This window comes from Pararge aegeria, chromosome 5 (genome assembly GCF_905163445.1).
Source record: "Pararge aegeria chromosome 5, ilParAegt1.1, whole genome shotgun sequence".
NCBI classification, from domain to species: Eukaryota; Metazoa; Arthropoda; class Insecta; order Lepidoptera; family Nymphalidae; genus Pararge; species Pararge aegeria.
Window position 1 is genome coordinate 6,176,131 of NC_053184.1, and position 19,421 is coordinate 6,195,551.

At 35.1% G+C, this 19,421-nt stretch overlaps 1 pseudogene; it reads left to right on the forward strand.

The window, feature by feature from the left end:
• The first annotated feature begins 609 nt into the window (after positions 1 to 609).
• LOC120624034 lies at positions 610 to 3,090 on the forward strand (annotated as a pseudogene).
• Positions 3,091 to 19,421: the final 16,331 nt, after the last annotated feature.

The following is a 19,421-nucleotide window of genomic DNA, read 5'->3' on the forward strand; positions in this document are numbered from 1 at the left end:
CTATGATGTGAAACGCCCTTCCGGCAACTGTGTTTTATGCATTTAATAGGAATTTTCTAGGCAATTGTGCTCCAACCTAATAATTGCATTCAAGCAGGCATGATTCTCGTAAATCCTTAATAAAAAAAACGGACCGCGATGCCTACACGACTAATATTGAAGCATCAAAAACTACTCCACTTTTGTAGTGTTTCTCTGAGGTGATTAGTCACTCCAGACCATTTAGCAGTTGACAGTAATTATTTTAACTCTCATGTTCTAAACAGTTACAATAAAATGGGAAAATGGGAAAAGTTTGTGAGCTAGCAACATTCCGAGAGTGTGAAGAGAAACGTGCGTGGGCCTTGTTCACTGTTTTTAAACACAATGCACTGCATACAATAATGAGCCAGTCAATGAATAAGGGTTCTGTATGTTCGTAAATTTGTGCCTGACGCAATTCTTAGCCTGACGGTCTTAATGCATCGCTCAACGTACGCCTGCGTGCTGTTCCGTCGGAGCGGCAACGTCGCAATCGCGTCGCTGCACGCAATCGTCCGCGTCATGCAGCTGCCGCGACACGCCGAGCGGCAGCGTCGCAGAGCGCGAGCGTACGACGAGTGGCACGCACGTGTTTATTTTCGTATTTCAACTATGGAGGCGGTGTTGAATTTTGTACAACTAATTGAACAGTATCCTTGTTTGTATAACAATACTTTACCCGATTACTCGAGGAAGGATGTTGTGGACAAGGCCTGGGGCGAGGTGGCAGAGACAATGCAGTGGACTGGTAAGTAAATATACCTACCTACATTCTGTAAACGATATTTCGCTTTAATAATGACGCGTTGGTCTAATACCTAACACCTAAGCGAGCTCTACCTAATACCATAGTACCATGCATTAGGTAGACGACTTAGTTCGATTATTGGCTCAGACAGAATTTTTTCGTTTTCCTAATCCCTTGCTTCTGCTTGACGTGCTCTTATGTCGATGTCTCGGTTTCTGTTAATCGTTTCGAAGCAGCGAGGAGGGTTGAATCTCTAAATGCTCCCTCCTGTCGAAAGGAGCCCTGTTCCCAGCTCTGGGACACAAAACCGGAATGTATATATTGCTGGTCCTTGGTAATCCGCTTCTTAGGTATGTTTTGGTATGTTATGGCGCTTAGTATGTTTAACTACGGATCAAGCTATTTGCTGGTTGGGGCAAGATTTTTTTTTTTTTGTTAAACTATCTCCGTCGATTGAAACTCAAGCTTAGGAAATCTCTAGCCCCGCGAGCACGGAGAGCACTTTAAGCGGTTAGTATCACAATCTTGGTTATAACCATTTAAACCAACAAAACTGCATTGGAGGAGGGTAGTGGGTTTATGCTCTTCTATCAAAGAAAGGGCCCCCCTTTGTTTAGCAGAACATTAATATGATGGCAATAATGACATATAAAATTAGAGCAACTTGGCATTTTAGTTTATTTACAGTATGGTTTACTAAGTTGCATGTTACCCAGGTGACTCATGATACAGTTTTATTGTTAATATATCAGTAGCGCGATTTTTAAAGGCTATCATAACGGTCAGCTAATTAATGATGTTTTGGCCAGCTCCAAAATGTGTTATGTAAACAATGAACAGATCAATCCACTACAATAAATAAATATAAATACTACGTCAATACACACATCGCCATCTAGCCTTAAAGTAAGCTGTGATAAAAATGTATATGGACTTGAATTTTGTTTTTTATATCCTTACAAACTAATTCAAAACATTCTTAGTGTTTATTAATAGCAACTCTATTGAATATAAAAGACCTACGCTACGTGAAACGTACGTAATAAAATGAAAGTAGTTACTTGAATTTTAATTTAGCATGAACTGCCTTAACATTTCATGCTGATCTGATTTATTTTCGCAAGAACTATGGCAGTGGTTTACTCAAAAACTGGTAGCGTTTCGGTTTCACAGATTAGTCTCAGAGACAGTAAAGCAGCAGAATTATCTGTACTACTACTGCGATCAATAACCGTTTGGATAGGCCTATAGTCCAGCGGTAGACTATTATAGGCTAGCGATGATTGATGAAGATGATGATGATATTCTCTTTCACTTAAACAATTTTCTAAACGTTGATAGTAACATTTATTGTATCAATTTCGCTTTACAATTTGGGTAAAGCTGTATTTCTGGTTCTGTTAGAATGATTAAACCACACTTTTATTGCCTGATGCTTCGAATTTGGACTTGCGAAAAATACCTTTATATAACGAGACGCAAACGAACGATTATTCATTATAGCAATTATTGTTTTACAGTACACTACTGCCAAAACAAATGGAAAAATATAAGGAACGGGTTTGTACGCAGCTTAAAGTTATGTCCGGACGGCTCATCGAGAAACAAAAGAAACTGTATTATTTGCATAATGAGCTGCAATTTCTCCTGCCATATATTAAGGTAGTAATCCATACTGAAGAACCCGGCAATAGTTCTCCACAAGATACCTCATGTGACGACTTCTTTTCACCATTCGATGAAGAGTCTGCAAGCATTCCAGAGAGTGTTTCCTTACCTGCCGCGGGGACTAGTGCATTTAAAAAGCCAAAAATAAGAAAAGCTGATACAGAAGTTGACTGGTTGAAAGAGAGAGAATTTAACAAAGATGATTCTAGAAAAATGTTTCTATTTAGTTTATTACCAGATGTTGAGACTCTTTCAGATGAGCAAATGCGAGACTTTAGGATAAAAGTGCTACTGCTTCTAGAAGAAGTTCGAACAAGCCCATCGCAGAATACATTAAGTCAACTGCAGCAACACCAGCGACAATTTCAGCAGTACAGAAACTCTTTAGAATTAGCTGTTCATTCTACATACCCAGTAAAAACAGAGTTATCAGACGAAATAGCGGGTTTGGACAGTAAAAATTAACGCTTGACTTTATCAAGTTACTACATATGTAGCTACATAATTAAGTGATATGAGTGTATGGTAGTCAACTTTGTATACTCATTGAGAGTAACGGCGCGCAAACAAAGCTTAGCCGGCCAATAGCAGTCGTTACAGGAAATCGCATGTAATCTGTCTGTCACAAGGATGTTATCTCTGTGCTAAATTTCGTCAAGATCGGAGCAGAAGTTGAGCTCGATTAAACTAAGAAACAAATTAACAGATACTTTTTCTTAATAAACAAACGTTTTTTTTCATAAATTGCAATGTAAATTTAAATATTTGGTATCGATACGATTTATCGATATATTTTTACATTTAATTCCTTTCCTAACTTTGTGGGTGTACGAGTACATATGAATTCCCCTTCTATCCACTGGTGGGAAAAGCCAGTGAGTGCACGGGTAGTGTCCTGATTTATTTACTTTATTAAGCATAGTAAAACTAAAATTACGACTCAACTCAACATCTTATATGCGGGGTGAGATTGCAGTCAGTAATTAGGATTACAGACCTCTACAGGGCACGGGTCGTCTCACAGAATGAAAGGAGCTTAGGCCGCTGGCAACGTGCGACATCACAACCCTATGAGAACATTATGAAAAACTCACTGGCATGCAGTTTCCTTCAGAATGTGTCTTGCTTAAAAAGGACACAATTCCGAAAAAAACCAGGGATCATTTTCAAGCCCCCCGAAATTCCGGGTGAGGTTCTAACTATTAGGCTTCTATCACCGGTAATAAACATGTAGAACCATGGGTTGTATTTTTTTTTACCGGTTTTAACTGCTGCACACATCATTATCGAACTATTAACGTCCCACCTTCGTCGGCACAGGTTTCTCCTCGGAAAGGAGAAAGCGATTTAGAGCATAGACCCACCACGCTGCACTCAAAGCACAAATACAGGGTTCAATATTTCATTATGAGGCTCGGAACCTTACCTACATATACAATTAGTTCGTGGCTGACATAAAACAAACAACAACAAAAACCAGGAACATTCACGATTTCCCGAAATTCAAATACAGAAAAATTTGAAAACTACTTTTAGTGAAAAGTCAGCAAGCAACGAGTTCGAATTTCAAACGAAATAGAAACTAACTTGGATTAGTAGGTTGTGGACTCGTTTGTTTATTATTGTTTGGCAGTTTCGGAGAGGACTGGGGCTTTCCGTGATTGATGAGGAACCTTTCGCCATAGTTATAATAATAATAACATTGATCATGTATCTTTTTCGTCATGGTTTGTTAACAGTAAGGTAGAGTTTGTTTTTATGATAAATTCATGAAAACAAACTCAACCTAAACCAACTCTAACTGGTCCCATTTCTGAGTAAATCAGTTCACTTGGAGATACACATAGCCCGTTTGTCCGTTCATGATATGTTCCTTAATATGTCCACCTGCAAACAACTTTTGAAACAGAACATAATTTGGTTATTAATGTAAAACTGAAATCGACGATATAATGAGATTATCAAATCATCTAGCCAATTAGGTCATCGATGATCAAAATAGAAATATAAACAATGTGTCAATACTTCCTAAAGATTATTCGTTGTGAAAACGCATAATGTCGGTCGATAGATAGTACCTACTGCTGTACTGCAAGCGTTTGGACGTACCAACAGCTTACAGTTTTTTTTCTCTCATAACTACTAGTATTTCACAAGTTACAGATAAAAGTTGTCGTTAACAAAAGCAATTTTGGATACGTGACATTTACCCAAACATATTTTTACTAATAAAAACCAAACCAAGCGTAGAAATAGTGTAATTAAGAAACTTTTACAAATTATGATGTTATTTACACAGTCGTCTATAAGACAGAATGTAAAGAGGTAATGTAAGAAGTGTAGGTAGTTTATATAAACAATAGTGGATGCCAAGTTTTTTGTAACCATAAGCCAAAATATTATGGTATACTTGAAAAATAAACTACCTCACAAACTTGTTTCCCCCGTTAAACCCCCTTACTGATTTTAAAATACCTTGCTTAGTGGTTTATCATGCGCGGATTTTTTAATTCTACCTCTAGAATGTTCCTTCTCAAAGAATGTTCTTTCAAAATTTCAAATTCTATTTTCAGTTGTTAGGGCTGTAGATTTTCAGTCAGTTCGTCAGGATAAGGTCTTTATAGTTATAGATTACTAGCGATTGCCCGCGACTTATTATGGTTTTTTACAAATCCTGCGGGATCCTCAGTTCCGTCCGTGCCGGGGATTTTTTATAGGTAATGTTAATGTATCATCAATCATTTTCTCAGCACATGCCAAATAACAAATTTTATAATAGACAAAATTTTGCTACCTTTGAGTTACTTTCTTTCATCGCCATAGGAATCCCTATCTTTTTCCATAACTAAGCTATATATACTGCTAAAAAATAGATAAACATTCCAGTAGCTTTGCAAATAAATGAGTAAAACCAAATAAACAAATACAAAATCTTATAAACTCTTGTGTATGTTTATTGAAAAGCCATTTTGAGTTTTATTAGTTTGTGATATGACATATCTTGTGTTCTATCATAATATCACAAACCAATCAAATTCAAAACCAATCACTCGGTTTAGTGATTTGAAATTACATAAATTACCAGCAGGAATTTTATTACTCTGTTCCGAGACAACATTGGTTGTCTAAATTTAAATTTTCGACCAAATTTAACCGTTGCGTTAGCCATCATTTTGAATTGAAGGGGAAATGCTTTGCTCAATTATTCAATCATTGTCAAATGATGAACAAGAATGGTTTGGTGCTTCAAGTTGTCGATCATTTAATTCCCTAACACTTTGGTTCCTACAATTTTTAGGAGAGCATTCATTGTTGGGTATAAGATAGAAGCAGTGGTTACATTGCGGAATTCAATGATATATTATGAAAATTAAGCTTAATTTACTATACTGGTGTTATTTATGAATTCTTCAATGTTTATATTCACACCAAACAGATCCTCGGCTATGTACCTATTAACTCTGTATCGCTCCTACACTTGAGCATCCTCAGGAGATTTTTTTTTTTTTCTTTATTTGGTTTACCAACAGCTTTACATTTCAAAAAAACAATTTAAAGTAGCTTATACTGTATGAAGACAAAATGTAAATCTACTAATAGGTAAACACCGCATGCAATAATTTAAATGAAAGTTGATGACTTTACAATGAATTTACTTACAAAATCGCCAAATATATCGCCATTCATACCGTTTTTGAAGTCGTTAAATTAAATTCGTAAAAAAAAATCGTAAAAAAAATTGTGTTTAATAGAGGTGAAGTTGATAATATAATAAATTTATAATGTGTAAATAAAAACCGAAATAATACTTCACTTGACTTTTAGGTACATTATTTACTGTCTCTGAGACTTATCTGTGAAGCCGAAATGCTAATAGGTTTTAAGTGAAGCACTGCTTTAGTATTAACTGAGAGAAATCAGGTACAGTCCTAACATCACATGCAAAATTATAATCAAGTGAGTCTTTCGTCACTTTATTACGTACGCGTCACATAGCCTAGGTACTATGCGTGTCTCGGTCTTTTATCTTCAATAGGGTTGTCATAAGTAAACACTTAGAGTGTTATTAAATATACTTATGCGCCCTTCAACAGTATTTCGTACACGTTGTATAATAAAAAAAAAATATTTCCAAGTGTGCCTAGAAATCAAGTCTCAACCCTTTGTCCCAAGCATATCATATTTCGTATGAATGATTACTGGCTACATTACGTTACGGCACGTGGCTGTTGAACAAAACTGACAAATAGATTGAATGACTAAATATAATTATCATATACCTCTGCTCTTTCATCTTCATGTAGCATCATCCACTTTCTAATTATGTCGTTTAATCGTACCCTAACCTGAGCAAAAAGAGTTAAAACTTTATTACTGTTGTGCCAAAAGTAATAGAATAGTGTTAATTATGTAATTATTTAAAGCACAGACACAGCAGTTTAACGCCTTTGATGTCGTGATTAATGCTAACAGTGTCACAACAATGTATTCATGCAATGCAGGTCCCTTATTTCTAAGGCCAGTATTGGTCGTTTCCTTGCACTGCACTTATAGCATGATTTAAAAACGTCTTTGTTGGAACTCTTTTCCCAAATCGAAGCTGCGTGGTGAGCTCTAGGCATTCAACTACCCACTGCGAGAGGGGAGGCCTGTGCCCATCCGTGCGTCAAAGATTAGTCTAATAATGACAATGATAAGTAAAGGCGCTATCATAGAAGTACATGCTTGTTTTTATTACTGAGAAACTCAAAAATAAATCTTAGCGCATACGTGAGAACTGTCTTAGTAAAGCTGGCAGTCCTTTTTTTTTAAGTATCCGTAGTCAAATAGATACGTTTTATTGCTACGTTTATTATATTACGACTTGGATTGGAGGACGGTGACTCTGGAGACATTGAAAAAAATTGCGATATAGTTTTTGAAGGCGGTAAATTTTGTTACGCAGTCCAGACTTCTTATGTCTGTCATAGCTAAATCACCTACACTAGAGTTTTGACAATGGGTTCAAAAAAGGGGTATTTAAATATTTTTTTAAATAATTTAAAATAAAATATCTTTACTATTCTACTAACAATATCAAGCGCTTCTGTACTTAAAGAACCAAGAAAGTTATTTCAATAAAACCATTACAGAACTTTTGCCCGCTCGGATCCAAGGGAAAGGTAATAAATCAAAACTTCGGTATTAAAACAAAATGAGACGCAGCGATCAACTATCAAAACACCACCTCTTCATCCAACTTTATTATCTTCAAAGTTTTCTACCTCATTCTAAAAATAGGGTATTTTATTTCGTTGAGCATACATATCTATTGTAGGTAGGAATAATATACTTGCGATTTCTACTGCAAGTACCTACTTGTTCTGTGTACTGAATATCTTGTCTTGAAAATTACTCGTTCCAAAATTATCTTAAAAATTATATTGAATAAAATTAAAAAAAAAATAGTACCTACGAGGAAATTGAAATTTCAGAGTTAACTTATGTACGGCAAAATGATCAGTCATGATAAGCTCACAAACGCAAAATTTCTAGGCTGAGGAACTAAGTCTAACTAAGGCTTATTTCTTCAGTGCACTTGTTTTACGTCTCCGTTAAAATTTTACCGATCAAATGTCAATGAAAAACCAATATAAGCAATATTCCTTTCAATTAAGATTCCCCTTAGTTGTTTAACGAGAGAAATATAACTGTTGTCGACACGCCACCTGAATATATTATAAAATGTAATTAATTAATTCGATTATGTTAAAACATGAATAAGTTGGTAATATATTATAAAATGTAATTAATTATTTTGATTATGATAAAACATAAATAAGTAATATAAAGTATAATATTTTAAGCTTGGCAAAACTGTCAAAGGGAAGGGGAGTCTCTTGGTCGCAAGCCGCAAGACGATATCAACGGGCATCCATTTTGGGCAATAAAAAGTGCATCCTCAGATCCTTTTACAAAGCCTTACGCGTTTCAATTCGAACAATACAAAGCCTATGAGTCTTCGCTTGCTCCATCCGATACAATTACTTTATAAAAACTTTTCTAAAAATAAGCAAGACAATGATTTGTAAATCTGCAGAAATAGAATATAACCTCCTAAATGTTTAAAAGCAAACTTACAGATTCCATAAATTATTTACAAGATAAGTCTGATCCTACAATAGCTTAAAATATGGTAATGGGGAACTAGCGCTCAAAAGTAAATTGAAATTTTGAAGTATTTTATACTAGTTCGTAAAGAGATAAAAGCGCGAAAACTCTGGAAATTTGGAGCTGACTTCAATCTATAACGTACATGAGTAAAATATTTCATTGTTTTCCAAACTTTACGTGACCTAACATATTCAGAGTTTAATACTTTCTCAACCTGTGCTTTGCTAGCTAGATGAGTTAACGTGGGCAAAATGTAGTTTATCAATTGATTCTAGTTCGAAATCTATAAATCTGTTCCTTGGACGGAATAATGAGAAGGGTTCTTAGAAGCACGCCGCTCCGCTTTCATCTCTTGCAAGTCAGGATAATAATTGTAAAAATACTGATTTTGGAAAAGAGCAACTGCTGAGTTCCTTGCTAGATTCTTCTCGATAAAATCTGGCTTCTAAACCGGGCGTAGAGTTACTAAAACAGACTTGAAATATCAAATGTGTTTTTTTTTATCACCTCAGTGTTGCACGTTTAAACATTTAAATTTACTTTTAAAAAAGTTCTAATAATAACTTTCTACTTGTATCCCTACTAATATTATAAATTCACGCAAAAACTACTTAAACCGATCCTCATGAAACTTTGTACACATATTCTTGGAAGTGTTACAAGTAATATAGGATTCTTTTTTTCCCCGACATTAAACTCGGTTCCTTTGTGAGAGGTAAGGGGATGAAAGTGTTTGACGATTTTACACCATAACTCCGACAAATTATAACAGATTTAAATAATTATTTTTGAACTAATAGATGTTATAATATGTGTTTAATTTTGTTCAAACTTTGTGTAGATCTGATGAATGTGGTTGGAGATAGACGACAGAACTTCTCAGCGGACAACAGCAAATCCCTTATTTAAGGCTTAGCGATACTAAATACTTTAATTTTTTTTAGGACTACAACTAAATTGCCACATAAAAAAACGAAATGAAACGCAGATGAAGACGCGGGCAATAGCTATTATTGTTATATATCTATCTAAAAGGTTTGAATTCAGTGTTTTGGAGTGAGATGCTACTTCTCATATTTTGCAAATTCATCTTCGGTTCCATTTATCTGACTCTTTATAAGAAATTTAGTTTAGTTTTAAAGAGTGACTGGGCAGTGCTTTGACAAAATCACTCGTGGTCTTGTGCTCTAAATATTTTGTTTAACAGCTAGCAATGAATCTCTCTTTAATGGAATGCCTGTTTTTTTCATACACATAACTCTCTTTGAAATTGGAACGTTAATTGTAAAATTATTATTCATACCTCAACCCAACGAAAAATCAAGCCATTCTTTTAACTTTTTAAAAATATTATAACATTATAAAAACAAGTTTCAATGCAAATTACGTTCATCATCATCATAATTAAGCCATTACGCCCTAATAATGGGCCCGCAATCTCAGAATGAGAAGGGTCGTCGTCCAACACGCTGGCAAGGTGACGATTGGTAGACTTCACATGCAACTCTCAGGCATGCACTATGTTTTCCCTTACCGTCATAGAAAGAAGTATTGTAATTACTTAAGTCAAAATAGCACATAACTCCAAAAAGTCCGAGGTGACTATCGAGGATCGAACTAAGTCCCCCCGAAAGGAACTCTGAAGCCCTAATCAGTTAGGCTATTACCTCTTCAAAATTACGTTAATTCATAGGAATTTAAGTAACGTGTGTTTTTTTATTCAATCAATTAAATATAATTTGCTTCAACGGTGCAGGAAAGCAACATGAAGAAACCTCCATGAGAGTTTTCTGTGATGTTCTCAAAGGCGTGTTAAGTCAACGAATCTGCACTTAGCCAGCGAGGTGGTGCAATACGGCCTATGCTCTTCTCATTCTGAGAGAGGACCCGTGTACTGTAGTGGGTCGGTAATGGCGTTAACCCATTACCGACCATTATCATACGGATCCTTAGAAAACCGTTGTTAACCATTGGCTGTAGTAGTGTGAGAAATGTAATTGCACTATGTTCTTAACTTAACTTATAACTATGTAAGAACATAGCATTGTTACTTCGTTTACTATCGCTACGTTATTTTAATGCTAATGTTTTATCTGTGTTTTTATATTTTTACTCTCTTGTGTTCTCTTTTCAATTTGTATATATTAAATTTACTATGTATTTAATTAGTGTAATTGGTGTTAACCGTAGTGATTAAATTAAAAATAAAATAAATAAATAAATAATGAGTATCTTAGTAAACAAAAGAGATAGTTCCCTTTGGTTTACTAATATAATTAATTTGTTAAGATAAACCAATATAATTAATTTGTTAAGAATAAATGTACAGTGTGAACGACGTTTATTATAAGTGATAATAGAAAATTTCGCAGATCCTCACATAGGTAATTACTAGTATATTGTTTACGGAGAAATATTATAAGAATGGCACTGATTTTTGTTTCTATTTGTTTTCTTTTGTATTCATAATATTGATTCATTATTGCTGAGGATGGCTTTTTCTAATCATTGGTTATTTAAAATTTAGAGTATTTTTTTCGAAATACTTAGGTAAAAAAATGTAAAAAATATTTTGTATCTGCACACCTACAATAATATTATACTTTCTATATTTGTTGTCAGTTGTCAAAAAGTGCCCTTGAAACAAAATTTCCCTCACACATTGGGAGCCTTATTTTGATTGTTATACACACAACGAGTTTAAAAAACGAGCTTAAAAGCAATATGTGAATATTACATATATAATTATCAGTAATATTAAATATTCTTAAACACTCAACATTTATTTCAAAATGTTGGATGATACTAGTATTTATAATAGTACGTTATTGCTTGGACTCTCGCCTATCTCACACATAAACAACACAAAAATAAATAAGTAGTAGATTTAAATATACTTTACATTATTGGCATTTGGCATCATAATTCTTTACCAAATATCCCCAGCATCTTTGTGCATATACCTACAGAAATCTAACTTTGGCAAACGTATTCACTTGAGTCATATCCAAAAGGAGAAAGTTTTGATTTAGTGCTTATAACTACCCCAGACGTGGGACCCTCTTTAAAGTTTCAGGTTATGTAATAGAATAAAACATTTCGAACAATTCTCATGCTCAGGCATTCATAGCCGGATTCGGAAACATTATAGAAATGTATGAACTGATTGCTCCAGCGCTGGAGACGTTAAATCTAATGTTTCGCTATCGAATGAATATTCAGGCCACTGTTAGTTAGGACTGTAAATGCGGTATGATTTCTGTATGATTCGCTGGGTACAATACTATGTTCAAAAAGACAAATGTGAGCAAATTGTGTTAGAATAGAGTGTGGCGGGGATACGTTTATTAGTTCTAGCATCATTAGGTTATTTAATAGTTTTAGATGCTTTGTCTGGTGGGAGGTTTTGGCCGTGGCTAGTTACCACTCTAACGTCCACCTACCGATTTAGAGTTCCGGTGCAATGTCGGGTAGAAACCGATTAGTGGTATGACTGCCATACTACCTAACAGGTTAGCCCGCTATCATCTTAGACTGCGTCATCGCTTACCACCAGTTGAGATTGCAGTCAAGGGCTACATTTTAGTGTAATAATAATAAAAATAGTTTTAGCTGATTTAATCTGGTGCGCTTCCACTGTGGCTTATTAACCTACCGACTGTTAAGTGCCACTTAACAATGGGGTTGCAGTGAAGTTCACTGAAACATACAAAAATTATTTAAGTCTATCTGTAAAAAATGTTTCAGTATCAGCCCGGTGTTAAGAACTACTAGGTGTTGTCCATCTCCGTGCAACTGAGAGAGTGTTAAGCCGTAGGTCCCGGCTATTATTTACGGCCTATTGGCATAGTGCCGATCTGTGTATTGTCGTAGTATATTTATTTATTTATTTTATTTATTATAACTATTACGTTTACATTTGATAATAATTCTAAACGCTAACGTGGATTTTTCTTTTATTACTTACATTCATCACATCAACCCTTTACCGGTCCACTACAGAACCCGGGTTTCCTCCCACAATCAGAAGGGCTTAAGGCCGTAGTCCACCTCGCTGGCCCAGTGCGGATTCGCGGAACGAGCTCGGCCCCCCGAAGGTGAAATCGAGTTACTTACATTAGAACAGCGCAATGTGCAAATACCCTCTTTCGTATGAGAGAGGAGTCAATGGGCTAAAACTGTAGGCTTAAGCAGTAGGCTTAGCAGGCTTAACTGTAGGCACATTTCTTATATTTGTACAGTGTATATAGAGGTCCACCAATCCGCACTGGGCCAGCGTGGTGACCCACGCCCTCTAGTAGCCCGGTAATTGGTTGATATGATGATGTCGATGATGAGGATGATATATAGATAGGCTATGACTATGACTATCTATCCCTACTAATATTATAAATGACAATGTAAGTTTGTTTGTTACGCTTTCACGCAAAAACTACTTAACCGATCCTCATGAAACTTTGTACACATATTCTTGGAAGTGTTAGAAGAAATATAGGTTACTTTTTATCCCGGCATTAAGCTCGGTTCCTTTGGGAGTGGGGATAAAAGTGCTTGACGATTTTACACCATAACTCCGCCAAACTATAACCGATTTAAATAATGATTTTTGTACTATAGAGATTATAATATGTGTTTAATTTTGCCCAAATTGTGGTTGGAGATAGAGAACAGAACTCCTAAGCGGACAGCAGCAAACCCCTCATTTAAGGCTTAGCGATACTGAATACTTTAATTTTTTTAGAACTGCAACTAAATTTAGTGCCACATGAAAAACAAAATCAAACGCAGACGAAGTCGCGGGCAACAGCTAGTACTTATAATAAAACTGTAACTGGAAGACTTCTGTGCATTTAATATATTTTTTAAATTTTGACCGGGGGATGCTTTATAATCGATACTGAGTCCAAAACTGATTTTTATTTAATTTTTGTCTGCCTATCTGTCTGTCTGTCTGTCCGGCATCACGTGAAAACTACTGGATGGATTTAAATACAATTTGGTACAGTGGTAGCTGATATTCCGGGTCGGCCGCGTATTATATAGTTTGGAAATAAAACTGGACTCAGTAGGTGGCGCAGGAAATAGGTTCTTGGTTTTTTTAAGATATTTAAACTGATAATAACCGATTTGATGCAGATGAAGTTGCGCGGGTCAGCTAGTAGGTATTAAATACATTTTTAACATAATCGTACTTTCTAGTTTTAAATATTGAAATCTTTTATTTTATTGCAATTCATATAACTCAGATATTTATTATAGTCTTCACGGATTTTATTGTTTCCTACCCGAGAGTATTATTTGCCTTTGCGATTTCCGCCGCTTTTACGATGATAACTTTGAGTTGAATGTAAGGTAGGGTAGGTAGGCTAGGGGTATTATCATTTTATTGCTTACCGTTTTGTCTTTCATCGTTGTTTCTGGTTTGTTGCGTTTTACGATATTAAAATTCATCATCGTTTATTAGTATACTTATTTTTTAGGTGAGACTGTTTTCAAAGTTCAGAGTATATATAAAATAAAGGAAAAGAACTTATATGTATACATTTGTTAGGACAATTGTACGTTAGTTTATTTGTACGCGGTAATCTTCTGAACTTTTCATCTTCTTGTGAGGAAGGTTATGGGCTAAGTATTTATCTTAAGGAGACGTGTAAACGTATATGTTGGCGTATAATGTATAGAATAAGGGTTGTGAGTTAGTTACAAATGGTTGTAATAAAATTATCTGTGAGTACATAATGCGGTACGTACCTACTTACTTACCTACTTACATTACTACTACCCTTATCTACTTCATTAAGAAATGTTGTTTATCAAAGAATATTTTAAAACAAAACAAAGTATACTGCATTATAATTGTAAAAAAATAAAATAAAATATACTGTATCTTGAGTGAGAATCGCATAGTTTTATGATACAAAGGCAATTGTAGCTTTGTATTTTGTATAGCAAGGTGCACCAATTATATTCTAACAGAGAACTTAACCTATTCCTAACATATCAAAGACCTCGTATGTTCAGCCGTACTTCAAAATTAAATGGCATGAGACAGGTATGATCGATGGTTGTGTGAGTTTCCTAGAACTGAGGCAATATGGGGATGCAATCTATTTCAATTTGATCTAGTCTGGAATAGTTTTCATCGTGGATATTAATAAAATAGTTAGTAAACTTCTGATAGTAATATGACACAATATTTATTATGTATCACGTATATACAAGTGAAATACAATGCAATATGGGAAAGATTATTTAGGGTGTATTTTTTTTTTACTTTAGATAAATATAAAAATGGCTATTTACGTTATTATAAAACTAAAATTATTATTCGAGTATTGCAATTTGATCTAGTCTGGAATAGTTTTCATCGTGGATATTAATAAAATAGTTAGTAAACTTCCTATAGTCATATGACACAATAATAATATGTATCTCGTAAATACAAGTGAAATACAATGCAAATTATATAGGGTTGTAATTTTTTTTTACTTTGGATAAATATAAAAACGTTTATGTACGTTATTAGAAAACTATAATTATTATTCGAGTATTACTGTACTGTTAGTAATGATGCTTTTTAAGGGTGGGTATTTCTTTTCGAACTAGTTGGTTTGGCTATAAAGTAATGATAGGATTAGCCTCCCTATTGCGTATCAAACGACATTTATTTGGGTTAAAACAAATTGAACACCTACGTTATTCACATCACGCCACTTCCTTGTTTCCCTTTCTGTTCTATCTTGCTGTCACTTATTGAATCACGGTGACAAATGCGCACCTGCTACACAAGTTGGGTATGAAAAACTACCCCTGAGCTTTTTTCCGACTTTTTTGAAGTGAAAAATTTTCGTTAGGCGCGTAGGGCGCTTTTTGGGTGAACAAAGAGCGTGAAACTTTTTTCTATTAAATAAATATACTACAATACACACATCGCCATCTAGCCCCAGCGTAAGCGTAGCTTGTGATATCGGTACTAAGATAGCTGATGAATATTTTTATGAATATAATACACATAAATACTTATAATATATAGATAAACACCCAGACAGTAACAAACATTCATGTTGATCACACAAGCATTTTCCAGTAGTGTCGCTGCCCACTGCGCTTGTTGGTACGCAGTTTCTGAATTTCGTAATTATGTGCCGTGCCTAGTAGGCCGATGATGGGGTAATAATAATGATGATTATGATCACTAAGAATTAATAACATTCCTTGTACGTGTACAGAGGCTTGGATACTTTATTTTTCAACTACAAGTTAACCCTTTTCTGCAATCTCACCAGCCTTATAATATACTAGCTGTTGCCCGCGACTTCGTCTGCGTTTGATTTGAGATTGAGTATGAGTATAGTAGTATATATATAACATGTGACTGGCAATTTATTATAGACAAATAATTAGCAATAAAATAAAATTGCGACTATAATTAAAGACCTAAGCTATCCTATCTCTTAAGTTGGACCAGACTGCTCACGGTGTGCAAATTTTATTTAAAATCGGTTAAGTAGTTTAGGAGTCCATCGCGGACAAACATCGTGACCGGAGATTTATATATATTAAGATTTATTTACTTATAAGTGATGATAGATAGAGTGTCTAAGATGGTAACGGGCTAACCTGTTAGAGGTATGGCTTTCTGTTCTGTTATGGTATTCTTCGCGATATCGTACTGGAACGGTTAACGGCACGTCATTGTCGGTAGGGTGGTAACTCGTCGCCAACTCTCTCTCCAGATCATACCTGAAAAAAATCGGAAATGATAAACTCCCAAATTGCTACTGCCGGAAATCAAAACCAGGACCTTACACTTAAAAAACACTGTGCCAGAGAGGTCGTTGTTTGGAGGTCCTCTTATGCTACACGCAGAAAGGAGAACGGTATATAAACTAATATACAGAAATTTTTAAGTTTTAATTGACACTGCCTTCAAAATGTTGTACCAAATATTTATGTGCTTTTTGTTTATACTACAATTATTTATATGGATATTTATTCAATATTTGAGAACTCGTATAACGAGCGAAATTGGAATCATTCAGATTTCTTTTAACTTTATCCATTACGAACAGTTCCTGAAAGTCATTATTATTGAAATAATATGTACAGAAAAGAGATTCCGGCAAGATGACTCTAAGATATTACCTTCCATTTTATCCCTGTAATTCGGCATTACGGGCGAAACTTTAAATGACCAAAGTAAGTTTCAATGGCTCAAATTGAAGCTAAGAGCTCCAAAACTTCATGGTTTCGAATGCAAACGTTAACAAAGAGATGTCTTTAACCGTCTATAAGACTGGCTGCAGCTTGAATTAAATGAATACCCGCGGATTAAACTTATAAAAGATTAAAATAGTTTGTTAAACGCAAAGAGGGGGGGGCTATAAGTTGGATCGCTTTGTCTGTTTGTTAGAGTCATTGTTTCCTCAAACAAGAACGCATGAAGCGTTGCAATATAAAACTCAGATTGAAGCATCAAAAACCACTCCACTTTAGATTGGTTTCTCGAACAAATTGTTAGTCACTTCATACAGCAGTTAATTATTTTACCTCTAATTTTCTAAGAGGTGAACTCTTAGAAAATAAAATGGGAAATTGGGAAAAATTTGTGGTGCAAAGTGAGACGTGCGCTGGGTATTGTAAAAACAACTTGCTCGTCTTACCTGGGGATTTTGTTTCCTTAAAAGTTAATAATAGTTATTATTTTGAAAGGTATTTTGTGATAGTTTTTTTTTTGTTTTGTTTTTTTTTTTTAATTCAGCAACTCTTTACAGGGCATACAAGGAACACGCCCTGCAACGTTCCGCCTTGTGTCCATTAACCTTAGGCGCAGGGGTCAAGCCTCATGCGCCTGTGTTGAGTTTTGAGTTTATACCTTTTATAAACACGAAACTAAAACTTTAATAGTTTGAGCCTCGTGGTTATAAAAGATCACTAAAACTTACAATTCGTTGAGAGTTTAAGCTCTTATTAACAATAACTCTTCGTGGTACGGTAGGTTAAAACTTCGTAAGCTTATAGAAAAGTCCTATTATAGGATAAAGGACTACGTAATCGATAAAAAAGCTTGGGTGTGAATTATTGCTCTAACGAGGTTGCTCTTCTAATAATTTTAAATGACAATGTGAGATGGTGATAACAAAAAAAACACCCGGCTAAGTTTGTTGTGGGCTACCTCTTAGACCAAGATGCCTTTGGAACCCTCGTAGCTTTAGTTTATATTTTACGAATATGGTTATCGCCATCATCTCACTACTGTGTCATTCTTATGTAATGTAGCCATCAAAAGTGACACTCATTGCCCCTACTTGAATAAAGAATTTTTGACTTTGTCATTGACTTTGTTCAAAACGCACCTATATTCAAATTCAAAATTTCTTTATATCCCACACCCACACACCTATCACAGGCACTTATGAAGCGTTCTTACATATATGTTTACCTGAACAGCTTCTTACCTCGTACCAAGCTCAAATTCGATCGTGCATGGAGTACTGTTCCCATTTATGGGATGGCTCTGCCAAGTATCAGCTTGATGCCCTGGGTTCGGTGGATCGCCGTGCTAGAAGGCTCATCGGTGACCTAGCCAATAAAAAACTTAAGAGTTTGGAACATCGTCGCAAGGTTGCCTGCCTTTCGGTATTCTATAGTATATATTTCGGAGAGTGTGCTCAAGAACTATTTGATCTAGTTCCCCCCCGCCTTTTTACCATCGAACCGCGAGGCACCGGAAGGATCTGCATCCCTACGTGGTCGATATACCGCGGACGCGTACGAAGCGTTTCGCATCTTCGTTTCTAATTCGCACCGCTAGGATCTGGAATGCTCTTCCAGCTTCCATTTTCCCACGTTCTTACAACATTAGTACCTTCAAATCAAGAGTGAATAGGCATCTTCTAGGCAAGCGCGCTCCACCTTAGGCTGCATCATCGCTTACCATCAGGTGTGATTGCAGTCAAGCGCTCGTCTATAAATATAAAAAAAAAAAAACATAATTGTAAGGAGATGGTGATAACTTCGTTCGCCAACTTAAACCTAAAGCTACGAAAACAAAAACTATCGAGGTTTTTAAATACCACACAAGTTATGCTTGCTTTATTCGAAGGGAAATAGGAATATTAATTAATTAAAATACTTGTTTACATCGCAATAGTTACCATTCCATTAAAAATATCATGCTACGTTAGCATTACTTAACGGCGTACATTGAATCAATAGTTTTGATTAAGCTACATTCAATTCCTAGTATTCACTTGGCCCATTCATAACACACATTAAAGCCATTGCCAAGTCGTAATGCTATTAGAGCTTAGAGCTACATTTATTATGCTGCTATAATAGTACCTAGTATAATGTAGTTGAATAATCAGGTAAATGAGTTACATTGTATCGAGGAACCCTCCTTGCTTTAGTTTTAAGTTAACGAATGTAGTAATCATTATTACCACACAATAATTGAAAAAAAACATATTAAAAATGCTTCATAACCTGTGATAGATATAAATTAATATTTTTCGAATTTTCATGGGTACATTTGTGTAGGTCTTAGGACAAATAGAGTCTTTGCGCATAACCCTGGGACGATTGTAATGGAGCGGAGCAGAGAAAATAATAAAGCTTTCGCATTTCTTTCTATAGTTCGTCACCAGAATTGAAAGTAAGAAGAAGAAGGAGAACACTTTATTGAACGTATAGCATACAGGAAAGCATACCAACTTTTTGAAAAAAGCTGATATTTTGACGGGTGAATTTTCGATTGAAACTTAGGGTGCTTTTTCGATATTAATTCAAAATAAGGTGAAAAAATAAATATTATCAATCAAATAAATTA